General features: G+C 37.1%; 1 protein-coding gene across 2 annotated transcripts in view; it reads left to right on the top strand.

The window, feature by feature from the left end:
- Positions 1–818: 818 nt before the first annotated feature.
- Positions 819–6,538, top strand: part of LOC134529239 (transmembrane protein 43 homolog) — a 140,118-nt gene continuing 134,398 nt past the window's right edge. For both annotated transcript variants that reach the window (XM_063363128.1, XM_063363130.1), the window contains exon 1: positions 819–1,127. The gene's annotated coding sequence lies outside the window, so the exon portion shown is untranslated. The remainder of the gene's footprint in view (positions 1,128–6,538) is intronic.

Genomic DNA, 6,538 nt, shown 5'->3' with positions numbered 1-6,538 from the left:
GGACACTGGCGTTGTGATGTGGGGAGCGGCAACAGTTTTCCAGACTACTGGGGACAGCGCCCTGATCTGGGAGCGAGCTCGGTTCGGCAGCGTCGTTAGCTCAATAGGTCAAGCAGCAGGCACGGGCCAATCGCGGCACGCGGACAGCGACAGGATAGACTGCGAATAACCGGCACATTAGCATGGGACGGGGAGAGGCCAATGATAGGACTGCACGCTTTACCAAGGAACAGTCATCTCTCTTTCCCACTTAGTTTGTACATATATGGGTTTAGAGTTAGATTTTCAGTGTTGTATATAGTTTGTGCAGAACAGTGTGTCAGTGGTGGAGTAGGTGAACAATACTCGTGTTGCCGTGCAAAGCTTCAGACTGTCGGAGGCGGAGCCGGGCCAGCCCCATGTAAAGAGTCCCTGTGCGAATAAAACAAACATTCTGCTAACACAGGCTTTGAATAATTATGTATTCGAGCTGGATTCCTCCCATGCCAATCTTGCCGAAACCTTCTCTACCTAGAGCGGCTGGGCAGCCGGGCATAAATCAACGAGGGAGGGGCAGCCTGGCGTCGTCAAGTTGAACCAATAATTCATTTAAAATAAAATAAAAAATATGTTGTCATGTTATTGTGAGATTTAACAGAACAGTGTTTACGATAGTTGTATTAAAGAAGACAGCAATATTTTGTTTTCATACTTTTTTGTTTATGTACCCGAATGACACCCAAACTGAGAAATTCTCGTACTTGTAAGTACTTGAATGTAGACGCTAGTATACTCTAATTGTGTGTGCTAGGCTGGCAACACTGGTTTGGTTGTTCTTTGAAAATTAAGTTGTTATTATTTACCCGGTGTTTTAATATGCGTGACACAGAATGTGTTTGTGTTTTTTTTTTTTTTTTTAATTCAATATGATATTTAACAAGGAATATACAATTTGTAGAGTTATGTTGTGAAGCTTAGATTATATCTGTTAAGTTAAAGAAGATATAGTGAATAATAAATGTATACTAATATCAATAAAGAAGTGTGTGTTCGGTCGTTCTCGTATAACTTGAAAAATCCAGAACCTCTGCATTGTTGCTGAAGTTTGTCTTTTGAATGATATGATGCTCTTGTGTGTTCTGTAAAAGGTATGTGTTATAATTATCTTAAAAATATATATTTCAGTTTTTTAATAATTTTATAGGGTAATTTCGTAGATTGGTGGCTTTTTCTTTGGGAAAAAAATATAAAAAAAAATTCTGAAAAGGTATTTATTGAGCAGTACACACGTTTTTATTTCCCCCGAAAAGACGTGTTTTCAAATTCATGCCGGATTCTGAGAAATTCACAAGTGTGCAGCGCCATATAGGCTAATCAAGGGAAATAAAGGGGGTAAAGCCTTAAAATATGAGGGTAAATATGTAGAGAAGCGGTATTTGCGGAAAAAAAAGTTTAAAATCCGAAAATACTTTTATTATATGCTCTTTCGCTTCCTCTTTTCATTAAACCCGGCGGAGATTAGAAACTCAGACTCACTTATCTCTCTTTACATGGCACTTATAAGATCAAAATTAGAATATGGTTCTGTTATCTGGAATGGCATCAACTTAACAGATACTGAAAAAATTGAAAGTATTCAAAATAAAGTTATAGATTTAATTATTACGAGGAACCTCCCACGCCCCACTTGGACACCCTTGGTAGACCGTAAGGCCTATCATGATGCCCTTTTTGTTCATAATTGTTACATTCATAAATTCAGATGTCCTTATTTTCTTCACAATACTGCCTTAAGAATTCCTCAATTCAATTCCCGCTTATGCTCTACTCTGTGTACTCTTCATACTAATAATGATATTATTTATAGACTTATAACAAACTACAATAATCTATATTTGAATTCCAACAGTGTTTAATTATAAATTCTGATTTATGTCTATCATATCTATATTATTTTTCCTTCAATTGTTCTCTTAACATTTAATATGATTTTACCTAAATGTTTTATGTGTTATGGTTCTTTAACCTTTGTTAGTGTTTTGTCTGTTTTGTTATTATCACTGCTAGTGTGTGATACTCTTGCTCTCGTTTGCTGGCCAACTGTAGATGTTTTCCTCCTATGGTACCGATGGAGGTGGGAGTCCATACACTGGTAGTGATAACTGTGTTCCTGTTATTACATGTAGTGCCCACCACTAATGTCTACGACTGTTGGTGGGCATGTGACAAAATCCAAATAAATAAATAAAATAAAATACTTTAAATCAATAAAAAATAGTCCATCAAAATGTACAGTCTATTAGAAACAAACACCTTGAGATAGATCTACTTATAAATGACTCTTATTGCAATTTTGAATTAAATATTTTATGTATAACAGAACACTGGCTTACAGAGGAAGTAATAGATTTGTACTAACTGCATAATTTTGAGTTAGTGTCCAGTTTTTGCCTAAATAACTATACTGGAGGGGGAAGTTGTATTTTTATACAGCCAAGTATATCACTACATTATACGGGGCAAAGCATATGACTTAATTGATAAGAAATACTCTAAATGGGACACCACCGGGTAGTAATTTAGGACCACTGCTGTTCCTAATATGCAGGGTGTATCAAAATTCATGTTACAATGCTTGAGGGTAGAAAGCTCTTATTATTTGCAACCATTTTTGCCAATAAACATGTTGCCGGAAATGCGTAGTTAGTAGTTAAGCCTCTGTAGCCCCAGAAAGAATCAGCATAGGCAACCCTTTGGGCTTTGTGCGAGACAGACGATGCTGTGGTGAGTTACGTATTTACGACGCCGGGCAGCGCTTGAGAGGACTGTACGATGTCGAATGCTGACCCCCGCCCCTTTTTACTTCTGTTGGTGGCGCCCTCACCTCTTTTCTTTCGTTCGTTGTGTGCCATAGCACTGCGCAGGGTGATATCGCAGTGTCGCAGTGTGTTTTGATATCACTGGTGGTCTGTCGTTGACTGTTCTGTCGTACAAGCAAACTTGTGGTGCCATTTCTTTCGCTGTGGTTTTGAAAAGGGCGACATTTTAGTGGAGCTCAATGGAGTACACGTTTAGTGAGTACACGGACATGCTGCTTGTTTACGGGGAAGCTAGACAAAATGGACGAGCCGCCCGTCGTCTGTACGAAGAACGATATCCGGGTCGTAGGATTCCAGCTCACACCATGTTTGCAAGACTTACTCAGCGAATGCGTGATACTGGTACATGTGCCGTCACAAGACCAAATGCTGGTGCTCCACGCAGGGTTCGTACTCCCAGTTTTGAAGAAGATGTACTTCAGAGATTTGAGGAGAGTCCGGATACAAGCACAAGGGCAGAAGGTTCCGATATGGACGCTGACAAAATGGCTGTTTGGCGTGTTCTTCATGAGCAACTCTTGTACCCGTACCAGCTTCAAAAATTGCAACACATGGGTCCGGCGGACTATCCTCTTCGCATGACCTTTTCTCGTTGGTACATTCGAAGAGTATTGAGGAACCCCGAGTTAGCGGTTTTATTCAGCAATGAAGCCAAGTTCACTCAAGACGCTAGTCTCAATTCGCACAACAGTCATGTTTGGAATGATGTCAATCCGCATGCAATGTGTGTTACAGCTCGCCAGGAACGTTTTTCAGTTAATGTGTGGGCCGGTATTGTTGACGGCGTACTCATCGGGCCTTTTTTTCTTCCACCCTGACTTACCGGCGCCGGATACCTCTACTTCCTTCAGAACGAACTACCAGGTCTTCTTGAAGAGGTTCCATTGCATGTCCGACGTGTGATGTGGTACCAACATGACGGGGCACCACCTCATTTTTCCCTGCAAGTGCGAGAGTATTTTAACCAAATATTTCCAAACCGATGGATTGGACGAGCGGGCCCTGTCGCATGGCCGCCAAAGTCACCGGACCTAACCCCGTTATATTTCTTTCTGTGGGGTTACGTAAAAGGGCTTATCTATGCTACGCCAGTAGAAACAGTAGAAGAGCTTACACAGCGAATCATTGAAGCGTTCGAAATCATAAGGTCGACTCCACAAATGCTCAAGCATATCCGTGAAAACATGATTCGCCGTTGCCACCTCTGTGTCGCTCAAGGTGGGCGTGTTTTTGAGTCGTTGCTTTAGGCTGTCACGTTGTTAAAACGTATGCAACAATTTCAATGTTGTGAAACAAAGCGGAAGCTGTGATTGATTTCAGAGTGAAATTAAAATCTGTGCCACGATTAAAAAGGTTATTTCTCTACTCGAACGCCCGCACATCCACGACATAACACTCTACAACGGTTTGCCTACGCTGACTCTTTCTGGGGCTACAGGGGCTTAACTACGCGTTTCCGGCAACATGTTTATTGGCAAAAATGGTTGCAAATAATAAGAGCTTTCTACCCTCAAGTGTTGTAACATGAATTTTGATAAACACTGTATATCAATAACTTACCTCATCAAATTGACCAAGGTAAGCTTATTCTGTTTTCACATGAAACATCAGTTATTATAAATGGGAAAACCACAAAATACATTCAGGATAAAACCAATTGAGTTATCGTGTAGATACAAAAATGGTTCACATATGACAAACTCATATTGAACTCTTCAGAAACTAATTAGGCCTATATTAAGTTTAGAAATAAAAATAAAGTAAAAATGAAGAGCTAAATGTAACATCTAATGGAAATTATATTTCACAGGTTTATTCAGTATAATTCTTAGGGATATATATTTATCAGCAATTAAAATTTACTGAACATATAAATATTATTGCCAAAAATTAAGCTCAGCCTGCTATGTCTTGAGGTATCTTGTAGATATGCTGATTCAAAAATCATTAAAACTTTATATCATGCATACTTTCACTCAATCATGTCATATAATATTTAAATCTGGGGAAATGCAAAAAAAAAAACTATATTATACAAAATGACAAAAAAACATTCACATAAAAAGAGGCAAAAAAATCATCCAGTTGCAGAAATAAATTTAAATAATTATGAATACATTCACAAATTAATACATCTACAGAACATTAATTTTTGCTGTAGATACCAAAACAAATTCAGAATAAACAAATAGGTATGTTCTTGATTATAATATCAAGGCAGTAATAAACTGAGATCCACACAACACAGCACCACTCAATTGAAATAGGGCTCCAACATACTGGCAGAATACTTTTTAATACCTACTTTACTGTATAAAATAATGGAAACCAAAAATATAGACAAATACAAAGCTACAGTAAAAAATGTACTTTTATGTCATCCATTCTACAATTTAAAAGAGTTTGTGGAATATACTACAGAAAGGGGGAAGCATTCTGGGATGGATAAGATTACCTTAGGTTTTCTTTGTGTAGGTAGTTGCAATGTCTACTGAGGCAATAGCAATATAAGTCCAACTCAATTTTCTACAGTTTCCTGCTTAGTTTTCTACCATTTCTTAAGTATTTAAGTACATACATATGCAAAAATGTATAACAGACGTGTGTACGAAAAATGTCAGTATATTACCTACATAATCTTATAAAATAATGTCAAAAAAATTCTGAAAATTGTTATCTTTCATAGCTCTGTACATATTCTCTTCTTGTAATTTATATTTCAGTCTATCTTTGCATCACTTTGGATTGTAGCATGTTCTGGATATGCAAACGGGTCATTCCAAATCAAATCCAGAGAAAACAAAATTTTGCACCCCACCCTCTCCGATTTTTATGAAATTTTTTTTACAGCATCTATGAACAAATATAACAATGCGTAATTATTTTATAATTTTTTTTAGAAAATGGTGCATTTTAACCAATCTGTTATTTGAAGTGCCAGATGAAAAAGGCACTTTTCAGTAAACATTTAATTGTGAAGTTATTATTTAATACTAACTAATGAATTTTACAATTCTTACTTGAAATTTCATCAGGGTTCCAAAAATCAGGTTAAAAATAACATTTGACTCATATTAAATCCTGTTTTCACTCTTTAAAGTTGGCGCTCTGTAATTTTTTTCATCTGTACAACGATTTCCGTAAATGTTCATAACTTTTTTCTGTCTGATCCAATGAGGCTGAGAAATGTCTCATTTGAAAGAGTATGAAAAGTACTATAATAATATAATATGAAATTCATGGGTATTTATGTTATCATGTGATAAAAAGGGAAAAAATTATTATATTGCTGAAAATATGCAGGTTAGCTCTAAATCATTATCAAATCAATAGTTAGAACAATCATATTAATTTTATTTATTTATTATTACACATAACACATAGTTTGTGTACACTTTAAAATTAGTTAACCTTCTTTTACTTGAGATTTACAGTAAACTCTTGATTATTCATGTTAATTAGAACCCACCAATGTAAAAACCCTGGATAATCCTTTTCATGCTAAGAGCCCTCGAATTTGCATTGCACCATATATTTGCCTTCAGTAGAATTCTGAGCACAAGAGAAAAGTCTTTGTATTTTTTCTCAGCTATTGGAATGTAAACCTTACAGCACTGCCCCCCCCCCCCCCCCCCCCCGCACACAGGTATTTCTCCATCTGTAGGAGAGGCCCCCTTCTC

Source organism: Bacillus rossius, chromosome 2 (assembly GCF_032445375.1).
Source record: "Bacillus rossius redtenbacheri isolate Brsri chromosome 2, Brsri_v3, whole genome shotgun sequence".
Classification (NCBI taxonomy): Eukaryota; Metazoa; Arthropoda; class Insecta; order Phasmatodea; family Bacillidae; genus Bacillus; species Bacillus rossius.
This window is presented reverse-complemented; position numbering and strand designations above follow the sequence as displayed.